Source organism: Triturus cristatus, chromosome 6 (assembly GCF_964204655.1).
Source record: "Triturus cristatus chromosome 6, aTriCri1.1, whole genome shotgun sequence".
Lineage (NCBI taxonomy): Eukaryota > Metazoa > Chordata > Amphibia > Caudata > Salamandridae > Triturus > Triturus cristatus.
The window spans coordinates 1,580,843,461-1,580,870,980 of record NC_140589.1 but is presented as its reverse complement, the minus strand read 5'-3'; the positions used below and the strand labels follow the sequence as shown (position 1 = coordinate 1,580,870,980).

General features: G+C 46.6%; 1 protein-coding gene across 9 annotated transcripts in view; it reads right to left on the bottom strand.

The window, feature by feature from the left end:
* NRXN1 (neurexin 1) overlaps nucleotides 1–27,520 on the bottom strand; it is a 1,628,124-nt gene that overhangs the window by 770,327 nt on the left and 830,277 nt on the right. The window lies entirely within an intron of this gene.

Here is a 27,520-nt window from a genome sequence, read left to right as displayed (position 1 = left end):
GGGAAAGGGATGAGGCGTTAGCTCCTACGCTGGACCCAGCAAGGGACTCCCTACCTACGGGGTCCTCACTCTCTACTGGCGTCCAGGTACTGTCATCTCCTTCTGAATCTTCAGGGCTCCCCACAGACCCACCACCCTCCAGGTGTGAGGCCCGGGCCCTTTCTTCCTCCCTGCGCTCACGTTCCCATTCACCTGTTTGCCATCTAATCATGTGGTTCCTCAGTTCATACACAGTGTCTGACTCTCTCACCCCTATGTTTCTCTCCCTACAGAACCTTTCCAACTCCTGCATACCGTAATAAACTAGATCACTGGGATCAAAAGCAGGCTCCATTCTGGCAGACGTTCTAGAGAAAAGATCACACAGGGAACCTAGGGGTCTGAGTTTAACACAGGAGTACACAATTCACAAAGGATTCAGCAAGCTCTCTATCCCAGAGAACTCACACTCACTTGCCTAGTGCCACACACCATTCATCCACACACACAACCCTCCCCTCGGACTGGTAAGGCAGTTTCTACCACCCCTGATTCCTCAACCTGACCACCACGTGACACAGGTACCAACTCTGGGCGCAGGGCGGGGGACAAATGTACAGGACACTATTACGCTGCCACCACTGGATCCCACCCTCTGGTGAATCCAGAAAACACAATGCACTAAGGGGGATGATCTACCCTCCCGAGCTAGGGACACCTAACTCACAGTGCACAAAAACACATTTCCAAAGAAATGACAATTAAAAAACAAACTTAGAACAATAATCCCTATACCATGTGATTTATCTAAATGCAGAGTTTTGTAGTGCGGCCAGTTGCCGCTGCGGTACAGCGCAAACGCAAGTCCAAATCCCACCGCTGATCACCAATGTTAGAAATGGGATTTCTGGTTGGCTAAGGCTTGCGCCAAAGTCAGGCAGAAACCACCACTCTAGTCAGGGCAAGGAAGTTACACGCCAAAGATAACCCCTGCTCACCCCCTTGGTAGCTTGGCACGAGCTGACAGGCTTATCCCTGAGGCAATGTGTAAAGCGTTTGCGCGCGCACCCAGCAACAACACCCAAGGCCCACCACAAAGGAAACTCCACACAAGGTATTCTATAAAAATAGCCTTTGTATTATACACAACACATCAGATAAAAACACACACTTTACAATGTGCCAACAGGCACGGGCAGAATTTACAAGGGATTATATATACAGGGGACAGGGCCACATGGACCACTGTCAGGAATTAGCACTTTTAGAACATGGGAATAATACTGTAGTACAAAATAGCAAATGTAGCACACAACCAGTAGTTACTGGTAACAGGTAAGTACCACCTACGCAACCCTAACCACCTTAGGAAAATGTCACGCAGGGAATCAGGACCTCACTAGCACCACCTGTACTAGGGAGAAAACAACCACCTAAGTATCACAATACCTGTAGGGGTAAACGCACATTACACATGATGCATCACATTCAGAGGTGTAAAACAAGAAAAACACATGATGCATAAAATAACACATTCAGAGGTGTAAAGCAAAGCACGTGACGCATAAACACATTCAGAGGTGCAGGAAGGGAGACAATAGCGCAAAACTCACATTAGCCACCACCTGTGGCAGTCCCTAGGCCAGCTGGCCTTGAAGGCTAGGACGCCCTGTCCCCAGCAGAGTCAGGGCGCGCCGGCGCAGGCTGCGCAAACCAGGGCGCACAAAGCCCCACCTACACGGAGCAGTTGCCCACTAAGTGCTGGGCAACTGGAGAGATGATGGGGCACCACTGTGCCTTCCTAAACAAATATGCAGTACTCACGTGGAGCCTCTCCTGGGCTCTAGCTGTACAAAATGCCCCCTAGAGCCTTCGTGGCTCAAGACATGAAATGCCCCAACGTTGGAGCGACTCGCGCTCAAGAAATAATGCCCCCGCATATGGTGGAGCCTCGTGGGCTCTCAAAGAATGCCCTCGTAACGTTGGAGCCTCAACCGGCTCTGGAATCAGCCCCGCCTCGTTGGAGCCCTCACGGCTCTTTAACAAAAGGCCCACGTTCGTTGGAGTCCCACGCGGGGGACTCTTTACACACAATGCCCCCGGAGCCTCGCAGGCTCTTGATCACACAGGCCCCCCCCTCCGCCCCACGGGACTCTTACACCACGGACGCCTCACCTGGCTTCCAGGATGCTCCCGCGGCGGGCTTCTGGGCAGCGGCCGGCACGGAACGGACACGGAGCCTGCACGGCTCCGTCGGCTCACCTCTCACGGTTTCCTCTCGCTCGCCGGAGCACGGGGTGGGCTCCCGTAGACTTCCGGGCTCAGGCCGAGGCCCCGCCCACGTCACCAGAACTCTGCCTGACTTCCTGTCGTCCGGAGCCGGGCTGCAGGGGTGATTTTTGGATCGCGGTGATGCGGGTGGGCACCCGCTGGGGGGTGAGAAACCAACCGCGGCAAGGTCCCTGGCGGGGTGGGCACCCGCTAGGGATATTAACTTTCAATAAAGCGGGGTGGGCACCCGCTCACACGCTCAGCAATGTCCCTGGCACGGTGGGCACCTGCCAGTGGACGTCGGAATCGGCAAAGGCCGGGCAAACTCCGGGTGGGCACCGGCTTCCCAAAATAAAGCGCTCCTGAGCGCTAAAGGCAAATCCAAGCGCTTTGGGGGAACAAATAAAGCGCTTCCAGCGCTGTAGGATGAAAAGAACCACAAAGTCCAGCAAAGTTCTTCCCTGCAGGCAGCAGGGCAGGGGTGGGGGGCAAGGCTGGACCCAGAGCCAGCTCACTGGGCCTCCAGGCAGGGAGGTAGTCCAAGTGGTGGTCCTCTGGTCCAGCAGCAGCAGCAGCAGCCCCCCTCAGGTAAGATCCTGGCAGAGAACAGATTCTGTGGGGACACAGCCCCATTTTTATACACTAAAAACCCTTTGTTTTGGGTTCAGGGTGAGGGGGAAAACCAGTCGCAGCTGGTTGGGGAGCACTCTTGATGTGCTCAGCCCCTCACTCTATTCACTGGCAGGGCTAGGGTCGTCAGTCGCACCACAGGGGGCGGAGCCAGCATTGTGTGGGAAAAACCCTGCCCCATGCAGGACCCAGGTGTACTCCTCCCACCCTGACTCATCCTGACTCTGGGGAATCCCTAGCCCATCACATGACATGACCAGCCAATCACGCGACAAGGCACACATTTCACACTGCACACCGAAGTGCCCACTTCTAGAAGTGGCACTTCCACACTAGGTACATGCACGCCGCACACATCATCGCGCAGCATTCAATCACACGAGTCCGCACATACCAAACTCGGGCCTGCACACCCCACGCATCAGGAACTACTAGGGACACATACATTCCCCATGCATTCCTATGGGAGGGCAGGCCTATCTCACCACATGCACTCAGCGTGCGCACGCACTTTACCCTGGGACACAGGGAAAGTGCGCAGAAACCAAAAAATCACCACACCAAGTCACTAATAAAAAGCAAAAAAGTTCAGGGGTGAACCTGCCAGAAGGGCCAAGTCCAACACCATCCCTCTCCTCCAAACACCCCCGTGACCAAACATGGCCCCAATTCTTGGTCCATCCCTTACCCTCCCAACCTTTCTAAAAATGCCCCAAAAAAGTTTAAACACAATCTACTAATCCGTCTTCCCGAAACCCTGATTGTCGACAACTACCACACGTCCCACATTAAAACCAACTACATTTTCTACACCAAACGACCCTCCAAATGGAAAAGCACCTTTCTGCGCAGCCTACCAGTATCTAAATGAAGCAAAATCCCTTACGGTTTTAAACTATCCATCACTCCCTCATCACTTTTCTATGGGGAAATTGACATTTCCATTTTCAAAACTGGCAACATCCTGATTCAAGCCTCTGAACGCCACCTCTTTATTTTCGAACACCATTTCAACACCTTTTCCCACCAGTTGTCCACACACACTCCTCTCCCCACTCCTACGCATCCCCATGACCCCTCATTGCCTTCCCCTGCCTCCCCGACGCTAATCCTTCTCCCTCCGGTCATACCTAACCCCAATGCTACTCCCCTTTCTCTGTCCTACATTCTTTCACCTACTCCTGAACCCCTCCTAGAGTCCTTTCCTACTCCTCTTCCCCCTTCTGCTCACCCGCAAGACCCCCCTGAGATCTCCACTGCTTCACCAACGCTAACCCCTCTCCTTCCTGTCATTCCAGTCCATTATGATACTCCCCTTTCTTTGTCCTCTATTCCTACTCCCCCTCTGGAATCTACCCCCTCCAACTCATTTAACTCACATTCCATCCCCCAAACTACCTGGCTCCCCATTGTCCAACCCCCTCCTACCCCTAATCATTTCATAAACTCCCCTCTAGTCCAAACCCCGGATACCACATGCCTCCCCACCCTCCCTCCCCCCTCCCCAAACTACACCCCTACCCCCAACTCTGATATTACATCTCCCTACAACCCGTGCACCCTTTCCTCTCCTCAGTCCCTATCTCCTACCTCCATTATTACATCATCCTGTACCTCACCCCTCTTTATTTCCCAACCCCGGACCACACCTCCCGCCCTTCCCCTGACCTCCCCCACTTACACAATCCCAGTCCTACCCTCACTCCCCCCATGACCACTCTCCCTCTCCGAACAACAATCCTCCACCCATGAGCAATACTGACACCACCTCCTACCCCACTTCTACCACAACCTCACCCCTCCTCACTCTCTTAACTCAGACACTTCGCAACATTGACTGCAATATCTCTACCTTGGTTTCAGAACTTGCACGACTCAGAATAGATTTCAATCAATTCAAATCTCTCAACTCCAGAACCCGCCCCTCTTTGGCCTCCTCTTCATGCTCCAGCCCCCCAAAATGCCCCTATCCTAAGCGTTGGCCAACCACGCCTCTTCACAGCCGTACACTCAGGCCTCTTCGCTCCTTGAGAGACTACTCCACGTCCGACATCTCTGACCTCTGCGACTCTTACCTTGACAAGTTCCCTCCTAATGAACCCTCACTCCCTGTTATCATGGGGAACTGCAGAATCCACTCTTCCCTCAGCTCTCCCAGACATCCCCCTCAACTTACTACCATTCACTTATGCCCTCCTCCCAATAACATCCCCAAACCCCTATCGTGCATGCTAGTGAACTGCCGCTCGGCTGTTCGACATGCAACTGAAATATCAGAAACCATACTTAACGACGATATTGACATCGCCTTTCTCACAGAAACCTGGCTCAAAGATCACTCTACACCTATCCTTGACCTACTCACCCCCCCTGGCTACTCCAAACTCAGAAAAGACAGATCTAAAAGAATAGGGGGAGGTTTAGCAATTATCTATAAAAACGAACTGCAACTCTCCCTCACAAAGAACACAAACTTTACTACCTTTGAATATCTTGGAGCCGAACTTAAGTTGAAAAACTCCCCACCAATTCGACTACACAATATCTACCATCCGCCCGGTGATCCTCTCCCCTTTGCCGAAGAACCATCGGACCTTATCACACAATCGTCACTCTCTAACACCAAAAACCTTTTCCTAGGAGATCTCAACCTTCACTGGAACGAACCAGAGAACCCCGCAATCAGCCTTCTCACTAATCTTCTTGAGACTATCGGCCTCAAACAACTTTGCAACTCTCCCACCCACGCCAAAGGAGCCATCCTTGACGCCAAAATCTCTAACACTGATTTGGCGTCCCTATCCAACATCATCCCTGTCGACTGGTCCGACCATCACCTCATTTTTTTCACGATCTCCCCCCAACCCCGCCCGCCCCGGCTAAATACACTAAGGCCACGACAGTGTCCAGAAATCTTAAGCAAATCCCACCTGGCACTCTGGAGTCCAAACTTCAAACCCAACTTCGTCTCATCCCACCCTCTCTCAATGCAAACGATCTTACTGAGCACTTTAACAAAACTGTCGTTGAGGTCTTAGATCAACTTGCCCCGCTCAAACTTAAAACGCAAAAAAACGTCCCCTCCAAATCATGGTTTACCTCTGACCTTAACAAGGAAAGACGCTCACTTAGATTTGCCGAAAGAACATGGCGACAACACCCTTCTCCCTCCCATCTGACCCTCCTTAGAACCGCTAGATCCACCTACAAAAAACAAATTTTCTCTGAAAAAGCATCTTTCTTTCGCTTGCAACTCTCCCACGCCAAAAACAGACCTAGAGAACTGTTCAATATCGTGAGAAACCAATCCACCACTGAACCCCATAACCTGACGGCCTCCACAAGCAAATGTGAAGAAATTGCTGAATTTTTCTCCGAAAAAATCACCAAGATTGCTCTATCCTTCCATGTAAACCAGCTCCCTCCCTCACCCAAATGTCCTTTGAATACTACTCTAACACCACACTCACCCCTGATCCCACCCCCTATCTCTATCTCTTTCACACACCCTCCCTCCTCTACCCCTCCTGAACCACACCACTCCATCCCACTGCTTAAAAATAAAGCCGCCTGGCTGAATTTCCACCCTGTTTCTGAACTGGAAGTCTTTAACATCCTATCCAAACTAAAACCATCCTCTCACACTAAAGACCCACTCCCATCCGCTCTCACCCAAGAACTAAAGCACGTCATTGTCCCTTATTGGACCAACATCATTAATGCCTCCCTCTCTACTGGATGTGTTCCTATCTCACTCCCACTTGGACAAATCACGCCCATCCCTAACAACCCCAAAGCTGACCCTAATGACCCTAACAACCTCCACCCTATCTCCAACCTCCCACTACTCTCCAAAACCCTTGAAAAATGCGCCCTACTTCAACTGGACAAGCACATTGACACATTCAACCTGCTTGACCCCCTTCAATCTGGCTTCCGCAAAGGTTGCAGCACTGAAACCGCACTGCTTAACATTGTCGATGACATCCACCTTACCCTGGATAAGGGTGAGTCTTGCATACTCATACTTCTTGACCTCACTGCTGCATTTGACACAGTTAACCACTCAACCTTACTCAATGCACTCAAAGATCGTTTCGGCCTTAATGGCACTGTCCAAAACTGGTTCACCTCATACTTCCAACATGGAACCCAACAAATCAAAATTCAAAACTGCCTTTCCTGCCCTACATCGGTTTCCCTCGGTGTACCCCAAGGATCTATCCTCCCTCCTGCCCTCTTCAACCTCTTTATGGAACCCCTCACCCTCACATTTAAACAAACCAAAATTAACTACCACCTGTATGCTGACGACACCCAACTGTACTATAAAATCAAATCCCACTCGGATATCATACACCTAAACACAACGCTATCCAAGATTCAATCCTGGTTTTTCACAAACCATCTCAAACTTAATCCAAACAAAACTGAAATCATTCTCTTCTCTCCCAAAAACAACCCTCTCCCCTTTCAAGCATGGATAGCTGACCTTAATGCCCTTAACTGCTCTCTCTCCCTAGCCTAATCAGTCAAATCTCTTGGCATCACCATCAACAATAAACTTGCGCTCAATACTCATATAAAAAATTCGGCAAAAGGAGCACTCTTCTCACTCCGGCTTCTCAAAAAACTCAAACCGTTCATTCCTGTGGAAGATTTCAAATTGGTTATCCAATCTTTAGTCCTTTCTAAGATTGACTACAGAAACGCTTTACTCTCCGGAACACCCAAAGTTCACCTTGCCCCCCTCAAATCTGTCCTCCACTTAGCGGCCAGACTAACAACCAACTGTAAGCGTTCTGAACACATCTCTCCTGCCCTCAAAGAACTCAAATGGCTTCCCATTGAAGGCAGATCCTCGTATAAAATTGCTTGCATTACACACAAAGCTCTTTATCAAAAGACACCAAGTTACCTCTCCAACAAACTCACTAAAGCAGGATGCTCCCGGACGTTGAGAAGCTCAAACGCACTTCTTCTCGTCCCCCCGCTATTAAAGAAAAAAGCCTCGCAGTCACGCTCCTTCTCTAGAAAAGCCCCCAGCATCTGGAATGCCCTCCCCAAAGTTCTCTGTTGTACCTCTTCCTATATCAGTTTCAAAAAAGGCCTTAATGTACACTTGCTCAATCAATATTGGGGTACTTAATCCCTCTCTTACTATACTTGTGCTACCCACCCCTCCTCCCTTAAACACTACTGCTCTCCCCCTCGCCTCTCACACTTCTACAGCCCCACTCCTCTCCACCCTACTTCCCTCTTTTCCTATCCTAATTTTTCCCCTCCATCGCTTTCTCACATACCCTATCCCTCCATGCGCTATTTTGTCCACTGAACCTACCCTTTTGCTCCTTTTACTGTTATTATCTGTATGTGCTCAAGTGAATCTTTTAGTCCTCCATGTATAATTGCCTCACTATTTAACAATTTGCTCCGTTTTGTCCTAAATAATTTTTATGCAAATGTGAAGCACTCTGATACCCCCGGGTGGAGCTAGCGCTATATAAAACTTCTAAAATAAATAAAATAAAATAAAGGAAAGGGTAAGAGCCCTAGAGTCCTAGTGGCCCTCCTTGAGGAAGGAGGTTTGGGCCACCACCCAAATCTGCTCTGGGCGCACTCGTCAACTGTCTCACTTCCTTTGACCTGCTGCCCCATATTGATCAGTACAGTAGGGTCATAGGAAGGAAATGTGTAATCAATCCTCAGTTAGCCCAGGCAAGACCCTGCCAGACAGGCTCACCTCTCATGGGTCACCTCCTCCTCTGAAGCCAAACAACCCATACAGCTCCATTCTCTTCTCCTGAGCGAGGTAAAGTAACCACAGACTTCAAGTCAGCGGGGAAACTGTGCACTGGGTTTCAGCTAGGGGCGGCTCGGGCCCCCATCCCACAACACTGTGTCTTCTCCAGCTCCCCCAAGTCCTCAGAGAACAGTCTAATACCTCAAAATGCCACCAGGCCCTCTCCAGTCATTCACTTATTGAATGTTGAAGCTTTCTCAATGGCCCTGGGGTGCACTAGTATGGGCAGAGTCCAGGTAAGGGTGATAAATGCATGGATCAGCATTGGATCCAAGTGGAAGGTGGATGCCCATGTAGCTCCTTTAAAATGTGCCTGCCATCCTGCTCTCCTTGCCTTGCCCATGTCTCTGTTGATTGTCTTATGGACAAACCTGACTATGTTGGGGACAGAGATCTGACTCAGGAGGCAGAATCTGAAACACAGCCTTGTTGTCTATGGTGGAACTGTTTGCATGCTAAGCTACATCTATGAGTAGGCTAGGTTAAGTCCTCTCACATGTGGGGACTGCAGAGGAATAGAATGGGTACCAGTAGGTTGAGTGGCACATAATGGACAGGTGCTACTGCAGAGATGGACCATTATCTTTGCTGTATTTCTGGACCAGAGAAGTCCATATTGCAATTGATTAGTCCGTCTTTGCGGTCACCTGAATAGGGTCTTTGAAGTAAATTCTCCTTTTTTGCATATCACCCCAAATTTATTTCATTTATCTTGACAGAATTTTTCCTCATATTAGGATTTAGTGCCGTGTGACCATGCTATTCAGTACTACAGTGCGCTTTGGCCTTAAACTGGTAGAGATAAAAGGAGTTTCACCCAATTGATTTTCCTATATGTTTTGTAAAACGATTGTAGATGGAAGAGAAAATGCACTACTGGCATGGAAGGTAAATGTCATATGTGCACTGCAGAGTATATTTACACCACCCATGTATATGACAAGAATATACATCTGACAGGAGCTTCACTGACCTCTGGCTTGGCTTCAGTTTAAATGCACTGAAGTGACACATGTCATGGAAAAAGTGCATTTGCAATGTAGGAAAATACTATTTTTATACATTCCAAAATAACTCAATGTGTGCCTTGTAAGCTCATGGAGCAGCAGGTTAATATATATGTAAATAGGGGACACTACATATTGGGGTTAGTATGCTAACAGTGAAATAGAACCCCAAAGTTATTTCATTGTGTAGCCTAGCTAGAGTTTTCACTAGGTGGAATTAAAATCCTTATTTTCTATTACTACTGAGGCAAACAGTAGAAAAGTGCTTTCAAGTTATTTCAAACTTAGTTTTAAAAATCAGATTTATTGGTGAAATATGATTTTTGATAACGTAAATATATAAAAGGTACATTGATAACAATGTACTTTAGGCTGTTTGAGCCAGAACTGGCTTCAACCCAGTTGACCACACATCACAACCCCGAACCTTCAATCCGCATCCTTGGCTGGGTAGAGTTAATGACTCTGGTTCAGAGAATAACAGCTTGCCTCTAAACCCAGGAAGACCAGATGGGTTTTAACTTCTGACCACTTAGGATGGAGTAATAGTCAGAATAAACGGCAGCTTCAGCACTACTTCCTTTCAATTGGAGATGCAACAGAGAACTTCTCCTATTCACTACCAGGACCCTCCGAGACAGCTTGGTACCAATAGGTGTAGGGAAGATAACCAGTTGTTATCCTGTCATATGGGAGGAGAGATTATCACACTAGGGGCATGACTAAGGCCTGCAAGGTGGCATCTGGGTTCTGCCATCTTGAAACCGGTGTTCCTGGGTTACTCTAAGACATAAAGGAAGTGCTGCAAAATGAGTTGAAAGGGCTGAATGAAAATAGTTAGCTTTGGGCAGTAGAATTGCTCCAATCACTAATTAATAATATACTGATATAGTGATAAAACTAGCATCTCAATCACCACTATCTGAGAGAATTCCTAGATCTGAGAAGACTCCACCTAAAGATGAAGGCCTTGCTGTAAGAATACTCCTGCATCCTACTGGACAGTGATAAATCACTCCAGAAATGAGCCAAGAATCCCGTTAGCACAGAGGGACTAGAACTGCTCTCCAACAGGTCAAGTGGTTAGTCTCCAATTTACCCGCTTCAGGGACACAAAATGCAGAAAGATTCTCGACTCCAGGTTGCCCCAGATGACCTCAGAGGACTGGGCCCTGCAGGAGACATGGATGGGCAGAGACCTGGTGCTCAGAAGCCTTACCTGAAGAGCTAGGGTCTGCAGGACTGACCTGAAGGAACCTTCTCAGAAGTAAGAAGATATGGACCTGATTTAAATTGTGCCAAGTGTCCCACAATCAGTCAGGGGAGCAAATCCCATGATGATGATTATTCATGGATGGGAGCAGCACATCTGTTTTGCTAAAACATGGCACATGGGATTGACCATAATGTTTGGTCAATAAGAACTAATATTAAAGCATTGGGATTGTCACATTGCTACTTCAGTGTGAATCAGTTAATTCAGGAACATAATATGCTTGTGCCAGAAAAAGGAGATAACTGCCAATTTAACCAACATGATCATAATAAAGCAGATTCTTTGGCAAATCATGTGTTTTGTATGATTGTTTGATGGAATCTGAGTACCCTGATAAATTCATGAAATTATGATGGCATTTGTAGATTTTTAACTTGGAATTACAAATAAAACATCTACAGAAGATGGTCTGATGAGAGATAAGATAATAACTGATCAAGCAATAATACTGATTCAATGAAATGTGTTTTACCATGTACCTAATATCTAATTACACCCAATACGAGTTATTGTCAGTTTGTAAATAAAACTGAGATTGTGAACTGTGTAGGAGGTTGGTTATTGTTCCTTGGTACCTAATCTCAGTCACTGTTCTTCTATTTTACATATCCAGTATTGTGCATTGTAGGAAAATGCCCCTTTTTTCTTGATCATCCCCATTTTCTTTTACATTTTTTTTTGCGGGTCTTTGAACTGTACACTCTGAGGCACTGCTGTACAGTGTATGTATACTGATAGTTCAAACAAGCTTCCCCAGTATAGGGTACAACATGGTACCCAGGGCATGTTTGTTAGGTATCACTGGTTGACTGCAGCTCATATCGTGCCACCACTAAAGTGGCAATGCAAAGCATGCCTTCAGGCCTACCCATCAGCCTGGGCATGCGGTTTTAAACCTACCAACGCAGTCTGGCAAACTAAACCTTTTGCCAGGCCTAAACCTTTCTTTTTGCTATGTATACATCACCCCTATAGTAGTCCCTAAATGCACATAGTTCAGGGTGTGTGGTTCTCAAAAAGTAGGAGGTGTATGGTTTATATTTTGCACGTACTGGCAATACAAAACAACTCTCAAGTTATTTTTCACTGTGGAAAGGCTGGCTCTCCCATAGGAATGCACAGGGTAACAATGTGTCACCCAGCAACTTACTGGCCCCCTAGTTAGGTATGACATGGCTCCCAGAGCTGAGTCAAAGGGAGATGGGCTGAAACTCCTCTGACAGGATGTTATTTTATGCCGTGCCCAGGAACTCAATTAACTTCAAAGGGTATCTACCCTGTCACAGGCAGATGTAGCTCACACCTGAGCCTGCCTCTTCTATTGTCCTGCTATTCAGCCAGGCTATACTCCCAGCGAGAGATGAACTACCCCAGAACCAGTTTTGAGTGACCACAAGGGAGTGTTTGCCCATTATCATAGCCACACCTCTGTTTGGGCACAGAGAGCTCAACACAGGGGGAAGAAAAGTTCTGCCATGTTGGATTTAGCTTAAGAGGGCACTGTGGGATAGTTTCTAGTAAAACACACAGGAGGTTTAGCAAAAGGGGGTAGGGTCAACCCAGCAAACTTTTATACTATTGGGTAGGAAGTGGCCAGGAGTTTTCCCCATGAGTGGTCGGGAGTTTCGCCCACCCACAGGCTGGCACTGGGCATAAATGTGGTAACCCCTTCAGAACATTAACAGACCTGTTGAATACAGAAGGACTGCACCTGATGGTGTGGCCAGTGAGGAGAAAATCATGGGCTGTACGTGCTCCCGCCTACACCCAAGACTGAAAAGTGGACTCCAAGGGTCAATTGGCTGAGCTCCTGTGAAACTACAGCAAGATAAAAACTGCAAGAAACCCACTTTCCCGAAGAGCCAGGCTGAGCAGTTCAACTGGTCCTGCCCTGGACCCCGCTGGTGGCTTCTCCTGGAGTGTGCCCTAATCTCTAAATGGTGTCCCTATGGTCTTGGGAGCCTTAGATAAGTGTCAGTGTGTACCTCTCCTACCTAACCCTAAAGACTGGAGCTTTTAAACATTTTCAAAGATTTAGCCTGGACAATCGACAGAGCACAAATCTGGCAATTTATTCCACCAAAAGTGCATTGTCACCTAGTCAAAGATTTCAGGTTTCTCCCACTCATAGCTTTTCTGCTTCAGCAAATCCATTGAATGGGACATCACAGAGAAGGTATCCAGCATTAAGGATGCCCTGTTTGGCTACAGCTTGCAGGTATGCCCAGATGGTGGAGTCCAAACTCCTAAAAGGTTAGTACATCCAAAGGTAGAAATCTTCATTGTGCAAAGGTGCCAAAAGTTTCTGGCTGTTAAGGAACCTTCCTTGGGTGAAAATTTTTAATTTATCCTGCTTGGAGCTTTGCTGCCAAAAATCAACTGCTTTACCAAAACTTTTTCTGACGGCTATCCGGCTTTGGGGAAACCATTTCAAGGCACAGCCTGCTGCCTTGTCCAACTGAGGAATCTTGACTTCTATTACAGTGACAAAGTCAAAAGGTAAAACGTTCATCCTGAATAAACCTGGTCTCTGTATCAAACCCACGCTGCATTGCAGTCACCATTGAACTTTACTCTTGTCCAGTATAGCATGACCACTGGCCCGTGGTTGGCACTTTGCACATTTTGGCACTATCTAAAACGTAAAAAATTCATATCTCTAGTTCTCCTTATCGGATTATTGCCATTTTCATTTCATTTTCTTCATTAAATATTATCTATTGGCCTATTAAAATTCAGTTTTGTGCGTTCCAAAATAAATGTGAACGTACAAAAAAGTGTACGTTTGGCTTTGTGAACCAGTCCCACATTTTATACATTGGAATGGACTCTTTATTCTGTTGTGTTTTTGACTGTTAAACTGTTTTGGTACTTCGAAGTGCTTTACACGTATTCTTAAGTTAAACCTGTCTGCTCTGTGCCATAGCTACCAGGGGTTCACCCAGTCTCAAGGCCTGGTTGGTTCCGTGAGGGAACACTAGGAAGGGGGCCTAGTCTTTACTAGGAGGCCATTCCCTGAGGGGGATCCCAAGGTGTCAGTTGAACTGTGGGAGACTGGTGTAACTAGCATTCCACCAGGTCTGGTGTCTTGCAGCACCTCTTCATTTAGGGGGGTGCATGAGTCCAGAGAGATGGATGAGGGGGATGCAGTCCCCACTGGAAGGACCAGTGGGGCAGGGGTTGCCAGCTCTGAGGTCAGAGCCCCCCAGGACTTACCCTGGTGAGTCCACTTCTGGCCTGGGGGGTCTTCATACTCTGTCAGATGAACAGGAGGCAGGAGACCTGCCTCAGGCAGACTCTTACACACCTCCCGAGGAGTGTGTTTCCCTTGGGAGGGTGTGTGTACTCCCCCAAAAGTCCTGGTTTGCCAGGCATAGGTCCAGCCTAAGGGTACAGACCCTGTGTTGGATGGCCAGGTTCAGGTTGTCCCACCTGACCTGAAGGAAGGGGCAACTGCTAACAGTACCCTATACCGGGATGTCTTCTGAGGGCACCGCTCCAGGTGGGAGGGTGGAGGGGTTGGGGAGAGGGCAGCCTCACCCCGGACCTCTGCCCAGTCTAAGGGTACAGACCCTAGGCTTGGATCTCATTTGCAGGAGGAACCCCTAATCTATTGGGCGAATTTTGCAGGACACCTGCCACAGGTGCCGTGACAATTCTGGAAGGGGTACTGCTCCAGGTGGGAGGGTGCAGAGCCCCGAGGAGGAGGACACGGTGTGGGAAAGCCCACCCCAGTCTCCTGTCCAGCTGCTGGTGAGTCAGTGTCAGGATGCCATCCCTGACCTGATATGAGGGAGAGTGGACAAAGGGTGCCAGACACCTGGGGATACTGCCCCCCACTCTCTGACGCCACAGAGGTTCAAAAGCCCTGAGAGGCATAAGGCCTGACAACTGTTAGTAGCCACTCTGGCTTGCTGTCCTGGTGGACAGAGTGGCCCCTGGGGGGGCAGGAGTCACACCCTGGGGGTGGACTGGCCAGTCCACTGTGTTGTCCATGTGGGTACTGTCTGCCTGTTGGCACACACCTTTGAGCAAGCTTAGGTTAGGTGCTGCACAGATGGTGTCCCCAGGTGAGGAGAAGGGTTCCCCATGGGTTAGCTTAGTGGGCCCTGAGAGTATGGACAGAGGGATCAAACTGGGTTCAGAAAAGCGTTGAACCCGAACGTGCCCTTTCTGTGGATGGGCCATGTCTAGGTTCTATTGCCTCAACCAGGGAAGCCCATCAAGGGATTGATTAGTCTACCCAGGCTTTAGGCTGGGAGGGGGTTGTGTTAGACCAGGCTTTTACATCGGGGTTATCCACAGATTTTTTGCTTTGTGGCCTCTTGTTTCTGATCTGTTTTTGTTGTTTTTTTGCTTTGAGCACTTTGCCACTGCTGTTCAGTGCCAAAGTGCAATTGCTCCCTTTGAAAATTGTTGTTATGTATTGGTGATTCCATGATTGGCAGATTTGATTTACTAGGCAGTCCCTAGTACTGTGCACTATGTGTGCCCAGGGCCTGTAAATCAAATGCTGCTAGTGGGCATGCAGCACTGGTAGTGCCACCCACAGAAGCAGCCTGTAAATGTAACTCATGCCTGCCATTGCTGTGCCTGTGTGCAGTCTAATACTGCCATGTTGACTTGGCAAGTGCACCCACTTGCCAAGCCTTAGTCATCCCTTTTCTTACATGTTATACATCCCTAAGGTAGGCCCAAGGTGCCCCTGTGGGCAGGGTGCAGTGTATGCGAAAGGTAGGACATGCCCTGATATGTGTGGCATGTCCTGATAGTGAAATACTGGCAATTTAGTTTTTCACTATTGTAAGGCTATCGGTTCCCATAGGATAGAATGAGGAGTTTGCTTATAACATCTTATAAGCCTAACTACCCCTGGGAGCAAGTTGGCAAAATAAAGTTTAGTATGCCTGAACTCAGAATTACAAAATGCACCTTTTAGTGAGGGAGATTTTTACATTCTGTGTTTGAAAATACCACTTCTAGTAAGTAGGTATTTTCTTGCTTAGCCATCCAGTGTGCCTCTGCTAGGATGTGTATTGACTGTCTGGCTTTGGAGTGACATGGGCTGGGGATGTGCAGTGGCTCCAGAGAGTCTGGATTAGTCAGCACTAGGCTGAATAGACCTGGTCTGCATTTTGAGTGGTGGGAGGAGTAGCACCTGCACCTGAATAGGGCTGTTTCTGCCTTCCACAATGATGGCTCTGCCCCCTGTGGTGTGTCTGAAGCTAGGGCTCACACTGACAATGGAGGTTCTTGTGCATTTGCAAAGTACCACCCAGAACTGGTTTGGACTGGGCCCAGAGTCCTGGGCCTGGAGAGAACAAAGAGATTTACTGTATAAAAAGAGGGGCCCAGACCCCAGACTTTTAGTTCACTTCTGGGAATCAAGAGGAACCTTTGCCAAGGAGAAGTGCCGGAGAAGCTGAGGAGGAATACTGCCCCTCTTCTGTTTGCTGTCTGGGGTTGGCTTGAAGGCTACTTGCTATTTGAAAAGTAACAACCTAGGCAATTCTTACAGGCAATAACAAGAATTAATGTTGTATCTAACAGTCAGAGCAATTTGAGCAGTGAAATAAAAAAATGGGAATTATTGTTGTTTTTTAATTGTAATTGTCTAGTGCATTCACAGGTAAAAACAGTTTTATTATACACATAGTAAAATAATTACAAACAATAAAATAGGTTGTGGGCTACATAAAAGATAAAAAATAAACAAATGCTGTGGCACAACTGTATACTATTCATGAAGGCTACTTGCTGCCAAGGAAAGAAGAAAGGACTTTGCTGTTTGCTGTGTCCCATGCTTGAGGAAGATCCAAGGGCTTGAAATTGAGCTCTCAGGGACACAAAGACTTCACCACCAGCTCCCCTGAACTTCCTTGCTGGGAGTTCTGACCTGCTAAGAGGTGCCTGATGTTGTTTTTGACCTCTGGAGGCTGTTTACACATTGAAGCTAGGAAAAGTAACGCAACTTCATCACAGCGCCTGCCCGCAGCTCGAGAAATCGACACACGCTGCATCAAGTGCACCGATCTCCAAAGTCCGAGATCACCACACCAATTCTGATGCAAGTCCTGCTGTGCGGCTGCAAGAACCCACGCATCGTCTCAGGAGCGTCGCATCGCATCGAGGCTCCAGTTCTGTCGCATCGTTGGGTGACGCAGTAAGAAACCGACGCATAACCTCCTCTCTCCGGTAAGGGACCGACACATCACCTCCCCTGCTCAGCAATAAGGACCCGACGCATCACCTCCCCCGGAGCAAGGAACCGACGTATCACCTTCCCTGAGTGTAAGGAACTGACGCATCACATTCCCTGTGACTCTTTTTGTTTGTGCGCGCGATGCATCCAAAGGAATTTGTGTTAAAAGTGTTGCATCTGCAATTTGCTTTGAACTGAACTATTTCTACCATTTGAAAGTAATATTTTTAATACTGTATAGTGGATTATTGTCATTTGGTCTTGTTTTGGTTTAGATAAAGATTACTCATTTTTCTAAACTTGTGTGGTGTCCATTTGTAGTGTTTTCACTGCTTTTCTGTATGTATTCACTAATGTTTTACACACTGCTTCTGAGATAAGCCTGTCTGCTCATGCCAAGCTACCAAGGGGATGAACAGGGATTATTTTAGAAGTGTATCGTCCTTACCCTGACTAGAAGCAAGGGTCCCTATTTGGAAAGGTACCTACCTCTGCCAACTAGCGACCCCCATTTCTAACACTTGTCAATGTCATCACGGAGCATAACATAATGTGTTTTAACATATCAAGAATGAAAAATCACAGCAGGGAAGTAAAAAAAAAAAGAAAACCAAATCCACTTTAAATACCACTCTCCTTTATCTTCCCACCTACTATCAACCTATAGCAGTAAGTGAGTCAGTCAAGCCCACATGAAGACCTCCAGCCCATACACCATTCAGTATGTTTATCTGAGTTGTTTGTCTGTAGATATGATTAGAGGGAAAGAGAGAGAACTTTCAGGGGTCTAGGAAGAGCAGACAGCTGCAATTTAGGATCAAATGGCCGCAACACAGTACATCATGAGGAGTTGGGCTTTCAGTGCTACTAGTCCCACCACCCTGCAGTGGTTATTAAGGTGCCTATTCTTCCCGCAGCGCTGGAAAGAGAAAGAACATATTGGCTGCCCCATAGAGGCAGAGGGCAGACCAGACGGCTGCAACAAAGGATCAAACAACCACAACACAGTACAGGGTGAGGAGACGGGCTTTCAGTGCCACTAGCCCCACACTACTGAAACGGTTCTTAAGGTGCACATTCTTCCTGCAGCATGAGCCACGCCCAACCAATGCTCAGGGCACAGTTGGGCCCATCTGTGCCCAATATAGCCCACAAGACGTTCGGCTGGGAAACCACCCACACATATGCTGCTGTCCTGCAGGATTTTCTTGCGAGCCATGCAAGTGGAGTCAAGGGTTTTAATTGCAGTTGAGCCATTTGTCATTGTTCTGGCTCTGTTTCTGGATTAGAATCTTATTTTCTTTGTAGCTAACGTAGCCATGGGGAAGAGGAATGTCAATTTATCAAATGTGGCTGACAAACGGCCAAAGCAAATATGACCATTTTATTGTTTCTCTACAATGCAGGGGAGCCCTTACTGAGGAAACCTCTAGTGAGGAAAACCATCTGGCCCTAAACTGCAGTAAGGTCAACCCTTTAAGGGACCAAGCGGAGTATTTGTCCATTGAAGTTTTTACTGAGGGTCCTAACTGTAAAGTTGCACCTGTAAACCATACTCTGAACCCCAAATGCACATCAACCTCTAAACTGCTTGGAGCCGGTTGGGAACGGGCTAGGTTGGAAAGCAAAGCACTGTGATAACAAGCAAGTCCCACCATGGAAACTAGTTAGGAAGGGAGGTAAAAAAGGTGAACCATACACACAATCATGTGCTATTTATGGGGCTTTGCAGTCACCAAGACCTTTTTTTAAAACTGGAAATGTAAATTAACTGTTTGTGATGCACTAAATATACAAATTGCTAAAATTAAGAAGGTGGGGGAATTGGGAGTATCTGAGGGGCTCATCCATATGTAAATGACAAATCTCTTGAGTAAAACAGCTCCCTTGACGACCACTAACCATAATGTCCCCAACTTTACCCTTTAGTACCACCTCAGCAGGCATTACCCATCTCGTTCATCAGAGACCAACATGAGGCAGGGGGCTGCTGGCGCTATAGCTGACAACACAGCTAATGTTACTCTATTACCCCTGAATGTTCAGTCAGTTTCCCATGTGGCTCAGCCCAGTGATCCTACTGGTAGGAACTCTCTTCATAATAACACTCAAAGCATAGACCTTGAGCGACCAGGGAGGGAACCCAACATCCAGTTGAGGTTGTTTGGGGGGATAAGCCTTGCGATGTGGTAATTCAGTTGCCACCCGCATCCAGCCCCTATGTATTAGTGATGGCCAATGTACCCTCTTAAGGGTAAGGAAATTGAAAGGTATCAGCAGCTCAAAAACAAAGTCACACACTGGCTGAGGGGTACAGTAAACTTTGATCAGTCCTTCTTTGAAGAGATTATAATGTTCCGGAGAGTGGGCTGGATAAGGAACTCCCATTAAACATGCCAAGGCAACTGTATAGATGGGTTCTGTAGGGTATGCAAAGAGTTATTTCTATACGTACAAGGTATCGCACAATGGAACCAATCATGAGACATATAAAACGCCCCCGCCTATACATATATCTATATTGATTACAAATAATCACGAGAAGACATTGAATGCATATACACCCAGCATTTATATCAGAATTAATTCATTTGAATACATACGGGTGAAAATGGTGCTCTGGTGACATATGTGCTCAAGTGAGTGAACAATTTGTGTAGTATATACAAAGTGGTTTAGGGATTATATAGAAGGGACAGGACAAATTATTTGTACAGAGGCCAGCATAGTAACCATGAGCCCTGGTTGCTAATGATGCTTTTCTTGTACAGGGCCGTGGTTGGGATAAACACAGTGATCTTAATCCTCTCTTGGCCACATTTTTGTAGGATGCATGTCCTAAGATTGTGGGTGCTTATATAAGGAATCAGTCATATCAAAGATCAGGGTCGAAGGGTAAAATGGGCTGAGATCATAGCTGTTGATTTTATATTAAATGTGCTTTCTACTTGCCCTCACCGCCACTTTGCCTGCATTGCCGCCTGAACCGGGGACACCAGCCCCCAAGAGCCCTCGCACCAGGAGTTGCCGATGTGGGTTCTTTGCACCCAGAGGCACATAAACTCATCATGGGGCTCCCGCAGCATGGGACATGTGCGGGTGTGACCGTGCAGTGCCGAGGTGAAACCAGGCCAGGGGCGGGCCTGTCTGCGCCCGTCCGCGGCCGGGCCAGGCTCACTCTCTTAGTTGGACAGTATTATCATCTATGTTGGCTTGGGCTGCAGTGATGGAATTCTTTTGTACTTTGGTAAGGTGATAGAGGGGCAAGGAAGCAACCTGGGGCTGGCGACGAATGACGGCAGGATAGTGATGATTGAAACAGCCTATGTGAGTACTTTCGCCTTTGTTACCCCTCTCCCGAATCTCCCCGAAGCATTTTTTACTTTTACTGAGGAGGTGGGTCTATTAGGTTGACTGTTTAAATACACCATGGGAAAGAGGAAAGGTGCCCCCACGTGCTCCCCACAAAACCTAACCAAGGGAACCATTGACTCGTTTTTGGTAAAAGCAGTGGAGGCAATTACCAAAGAGATAGACAGGGCTGAGAGGCGTCTCTCTCTAGAAAAAGCAGGGGCTGTTGTGCCGTTCATGGAGGGTTGCGTGTCCGAGGTGGCTGAAAAACCACCAGAGGATGGTTTGGGACAAGGCCAAGGTCAAGATGAGATTGCGGACGTTGCATGAGGCTCTAACCCTGGTGCAAGTCTAATTACCACCACAGTTGGGCAGACCACATGTAATAGGACCAGGTTGACAAACATTCATGGTGTGGATCTAAGTGGCCCACCAGTCCAGAAGAAACAACAGAAAGCAACAAAGAAAATAATTCTGGTGAAGAAAGGGAAGGCACAGTAGGCTTAGACATTAAGGCTGCCAAGGGCTATGAAGATTTCTGGGGGCCCTTGAAACAAAAAATTGGGGAAACAGTGACTGGCCTTTTGAATGATTTTTTAAATGAATTTGCAAAAGTAATGGCGGCAACAAGGGCAACGCTCGATTAAATTGATAACACATTGTCTCCCTTTAACCAGGCCACGCAGAACGTAGTACCCAATAATCAAGAGGCTCAACAAGTAATTCCCCTGCTATTTCCGCCAGCAGAGACTCATACCGAGACCCAGATCCCTCAAATTACTCCTGGTGCATCAAGGCATGTAGCACAGGTCACAGACCCGGGGTTAATGATGCGTGGGCCGCTGGCTTCTTGTATTAGTGAGTCACCTCACAGGGGGCACCAAAGGGATCACCAATTGCAAAAGCAGCCATTCAGGAGGGTTACTCTAGCTGCCCCTAATACCCAAGACTTACCAGTCATAGACCTCCCACCAGCAAGGTGCCCTTATACAGTGGTCCTGGCAGGTGTTCCATGACTTAACAGTGCAAAGTCCACCGCCCAGTTAATCAATAAAGTGACCCATTGGCTATGCTGAGTTTAATATTGCCAAGCACAGGCATATTTCAGTGGCCAGGAGGGTATCATGGATTGGCAGGACTTGGAAAGCATTCTCAGGAGACAGTGTGATTTTCAAGCTTAGCCATCCTGCATTAGTCCACAAGATCCTGTTTCCCTCCTAGCAATTATTCTCAGCAGAATCAGGGCTCAATCCATTACCGCTGGGTTTCTTTTATAGGCCATCATTTAGCTTAAAATTGCCCCAATGTTTTGCAGGATAGGAGGAGGGTTTTACACTGGCCAGGGGACCCTTAAATTTAAGAAATGCATTTGCACCGCTGAGGGACCTGAATGATATAGATTGACTACAAGAAGGGAAGGGTTCGGACAGAGCTACCGACATCCGGCCTGAATCCACTGGTACATCATGTGTGATGGAGGTGTCCAATTTGGGGATAATAACGCAAACCCCCCATGACTGCAGGGATCAAACACAGTTGGGACTAGATAGCATAGAGAGAGCTACCATCACCCCTACTATCGCCCCGCCCGTCGGCTCCCAGGAGGGGTGTATAGTGGGTGATCTGAAAATAATCTCGTGGAATGTAGCGGGTTTAACCAGCAAGTTTATGGATGAGCAGTGGCTCCATTATATTGGAGATATCCATATAATATGCTTCCAGGAAACGTGCGAGCCATATAATAATTTCTTCATTGAAGGTTATAAAACTTTCTTCTGCCCAGCATTAAGGTTGGGTTCAGGGAGAGCAAGGGGGGGCCTAATCATGTTTATAGACCTGAGAATTTACAGTAGGTAGAAGACCCTGTCATGGGATTCGGATGTCGCCCAAGGACTTATACTCTTAAATAACACCTACAGGCTAGTTTTAATTATTTTTTATAATGAGAAATCACACACTCAGGGATCGACTAGCTTTGATTAATTAAATATACGGCGGGAGCAAATACATGATGCAGCTCTGTAACAGTACCAATTGATTTTAGTCAGAGATTTTAATTGTCATCTGTGTCCTAACTTGAGGGTGGCCCATTGTGATTGGTCGTCCTGTACACTATGAGGGTCCACACATGTAACATACTCAGAAAGGGCCGGACTTGAGTGGCCTTTTAAACACCTATGGGTTTTTTCACACACTGGACTTGATTGCCACCCATCCGGATATAGCTGTGCCCCCGACTTACAAAGGGAGAGGCTGCTCATCAATTATCGACCTTATATTGGTTTCTCTTACACTGAGAAGGTTTATATGCCTTTTTTAATATCAATTATAGTTTATTTAGTGACCATAATCCGGTGACCATGTCACTTGTTGCCCCTCGTCATCACCCAGCACCTCACAGAGTAACTGGGGGAATGATTTCCGAAACTGGTAGGCGATTACGCTGGGCACAGCTAGACACTGTTGCTTTTAACATTTCACTTTTTAATATAGGTAAGCAGGTGATTCTGAAATGTCTAGACTCAGAAGTGCAAGGGGATGAACTAGTCGAGGCCTTTAGCAATATTGCTCAATTAGCGGATGGTTTGATGGGCAATGGCTCGCAGAGATTTTAAATTGGCACTCAAACAGTCACCAAGAGACAGGGATCGGGTGGCGGCCTGCTGTAAAATTTATAAGCAATCTGTCAAGGGGCGGAAGCGACAACTACAACTCAAGGACTGGGAGGAGTTTACATAGTCATCTGAACTAAAGGACTCTACCCGTTTCTGGAGGGTCATTAACAACCCATGTTTTAAAAGATTCGAATAAACCAGGGCTAAGCCACAACATTTTACCAGAACATTGGCAGGATCACTTTGAGGATTTGTACAATCACCCCCAACAAGCAGAGCAACCTCAGGCCCAAATCCCGAGCAGAGAACTGAGCCCATTACCTTCTCTCTGGAAGAGGTGAGAAAGGAATCAAGGATCTCTCATGGCTCCAGGTGCCAGAACCAGATGGATCCCGCAGGACCTTTTCCAATGTAACACAGAGGTAAGGGTGCCGCTATTAGTGAGGGTTTTAAATCCGGCAGTAGCATCAGTAATGCCAGCATCTTGGTCCACTGCCACCATTGTTCTGATCTTTAAGAAAGGAGATAGGAACAGCCCACATTGTTATCGCCCCATATCTCTTATTGATGTGACAGTGAAGGTTCTGGGGTGGGTGGTTTTAAACAGGTTGTCGGAATGGGCAGAGGTCAACCAGATTATAACGGACGTCCAATATGGGTTCCGACCTGGTAAATCCACTGCAGATCAATGCCTCAATCGGTTATCTTATCACTGCTAAATACACATTAGCCAAATCAGGGGCGTTGTATTTAGCGTTTATTTACCTCACTGCGGCCTCTGACCGAGTGAACCGCTGTAAACTCTGCACACTTATGTGAGAGATCAGGGTGGACCCGGCAAAAATTAACACTCTAATGGCCATACACTCGAATACCACAGCAGTAGTTAGATATACACAGGAGGGGACAACCACGGATCATTTTAACAATTCTAGCGGAGTCAGACAGGGTTGTATATTAGCGTCGTTCTTGTTTACATTATATATCAACAATCTTGACTCTGCCCTGATGGCCTTACAAGCAGACACCCCGAGGATAGGCACAAGATTGGTCCCTGTTCTGCTCTATGCAGACGACGGGGTACTCCTCGCATGTGCCCCACAGGGCCTGCAGCTTTTATCAGATGGTTTTGTGACTTTCATGAATAAGATGGGTCTGTCCCCTAATGTAACTAAATTATACATAATGGAAATTGGGAAGAAGTGCAGGAAGCCTCACAATTACACAATAGGCACACACACCTTAGGGTAAGTACAGGCCTTCTCAAACCTGGGTATTTTATTTGACGGAAAACTGAATTTTAAACATTTATTAGAGGAGAAGTGCCTTGGTTTGATAAGGTCCACAGGATCAATCGCTAACCTTGCTCATAGATTAGGCCGCTGGTCACCTGGGACGATTTTGAAGTTATATAACTCCCTTTTTTGCTCCAAAGTTTTATATGGTAGCGAGGTTTGGGGATTTAAAGGGGTAAACAAATTACAAATTAAAGAGAGTAAATGTTTCAGGCACTTTTTGGAAGTCCCTCACAGCACCCCTGTGCATATTGTTCATGAGAAATTGGGGCCTGAATATATTTCTGACATGGTGGCTGTTAAATCCCTATTGTGCTGGGTGAAGATCTGGTCCACCGAAGGTCCAGGCTTTAATGTGCTGGTAATCCAGAACTGTCTTTCCCTTGAACATGTGCTAAAAATCCTGTGGTTAAAATATGTAAAGGACACCCTCTCTACATTTGGGTGTGTAGACCTGTTTATTAATCCTGATAAGGTGGGATCACAGAAAAAAGCGCTTAGCCCAGATCTGTTTTTTAAATATGTTGCTGTGCAACGTGAAGATAGGGAGCTTAACAAGCCCATGGTTAGAGAACATATTTTAGTTAAGTCAATGCAGGGCATGGAACCTTATCTATCTCTTATAACTAGTGCACATGACAGATTTTTAGTTACACGTTTTAGGCTGAACTTATTTCATCGCCTATTGGCTGTGCCCTCTGGCTTTACGGTACACATAGAACATAGAGGACCCTGTGGCTGCGACAATAGGTCTCCACAGGACAACTTACATTTTGTCCTCCTCTGTCCACACTACTCACACCCAAGAAGAGAGTTCTGGAAGGGACTTTTAAGAAAGCTTAGATTTAAACAGGCACAAATTGCCTTACTATTTTTACAATTGTCATCAGATTTTTTTTACACTTTTCTGTGTCTCAATTTTTTAAAGATCTGCTTTAAAGTTAAGAACCACTAGGGATGTTTGAAGCCCATAGGAGTCTTTGCTAATTTTGCACGGAGTGTTGCAGATATAAAAGTATTAATCGAGGATTTTTATTGTTTATATACTTTTTAATCTGTAGTAAAATTTGCTGGAGGCACTATGAAATTAAGAGACCGTGGGGGACTACAATAACATATAAACTTTGTTTTAATGTACATGTGGCCACTTTTATGAAATCTGTTCATTCCTGATGTATATATATTTTAAGATGCTTCTTTTATGGTCATATTTTTATATGCTGAATAAAGATTATTATTATTAATATTAATACTTGCCAAACTTATTTTTTAACCTGTTTAAATGGAGAAACCACTGGCGTCAGTATTTTGGAAGCTTTTTCCAGCATTTGTGGGTTTATTAAGAACTGGTCAGTGCCTTCTCCACCCCACTGCAAATAGTTTGATAAGAAGTGCTCCTGGGCTCATAAAAAGCTGCTGGAGACCCAGCAAAGGCAGCCCTGTAATCAGGAAGAGATGAGGAAGGCTAGGGTCACACAGAGCTTGGTATGAAAAGACTGTAAGAATAATCTAAGAGATGAAGTATCGGAGAGCTTATTGATGGCAAGTGTATCCCAGGATAGCGCGACCTTCTGGAGGGTACTGAATAGTCCACTGTTTAGCTCAAAGCAGCTGTCAGATCAGGCCTTAACCATCAAGGCTCAAGTGTGGACCAGCGATTTTGTGGCCTTATATCATAAGGATTGCCCAGAACAAACCACATCTTGTGCTCAGGAGGACTTGAGGTTTACTTTCCAGGGAGAGGAGGTATCTTTACCTTCAGGATTGACACCTGGACCTGACAGGGTACACGGAGATCTGTACAAGTATCAAATTGACTAGTGGGTACCCCTGCCAAACCAGCACCTAAATGCCATTCAAGTTTCTTTGCTGCCCGGTTGGCAGCAATCTGTGATTGTATCTGTGTTCAAAAAGGGGAGTAGCGTAGATACTGCCTGCTACAGACCCATCTCATTGGTGGGCTTGGAGGTTAATATTATAGGCTGCGTACTTTTGGATCACCTCACCGCAAGGGCAAATATTCAAAAATGTTGTCTGACATACAATATGGGTTTAGATAAGCCCGTGATACAAAACCTCAACTTACATCTGTTAGCTACAAAGTATACCCAGGAAAAAGGGGGGGGGCTGAATTAATTTGGCCTTCAAGTACCTCAGCTTTGCATTTGATAGGGTTAATACAGCTAAGCTCTAGCCCATGCCAAGGTCCATGAGGGACGAGACTGCACTCATCATTTTTTTGCAAGATTTGCACGATGCCCTTACAGTCTCGGTGAAGTATGGCCCGAATGGGGAGTGCACACAGCACTTTAGTATGAAGAGAGGAGCTCGTCAGGGTTGCATTTAGCTCACTTTCTCTTCATTCGCATTGTAAATTGCTTAGAATCTGTTTCAGTTGAACAGGGGCAAAACGTCCTGAGTGTGGGTGGTCAACTACTGCCTGCCATTTTATATGCTGATGATGCTGTTTTAGTTGCATATACAGCAAGGGGCTTGCAGCGACCCTTAGACCATTTTGTTAGTTTGATGGATAATCTCTATCTTATAACTAATTATAAAACATTCCATGACAAGGTGGTGGCCACAAAAGCACTAAAATCCAAACATTCATGGCAAGGGGCCAACATATCACTGGGGTAGAAAAAGTTTCTTACCTGGGCATTTTAAATGTTTCCCACCTTAACCGGCAAACATTGTTAAACAACAATATGATTATGTTTAAATGGGCCATCCACAGTATTGGTGATTTTGGCTGTAAAATATGGGGATGCACACCCATCGCGTGCTATACCTCCAGGGTGGTTGTGGAGCGAGAGGATTTTGCCTTGACCAAGCGTTCAATCATTCAGTTCATTCTAGTCAAAACAGTGAGTGGGATGGAACCAAACTTGAGCCTGGACATGTTTAGTCTCCATCATAGGCTGTTGACCTATGTTAGGTTAAACCAGATCCATCACTTAATGTTCTCTATTGGTGGATAGATATAATAATTGATCTGCCAGTATGTGTCTGTGACAATATTCCAATCCCTGACACTTTGCATACTATTATGATTTGTCCTAAGTTTGGCAGTTTACGCCACAAATATACA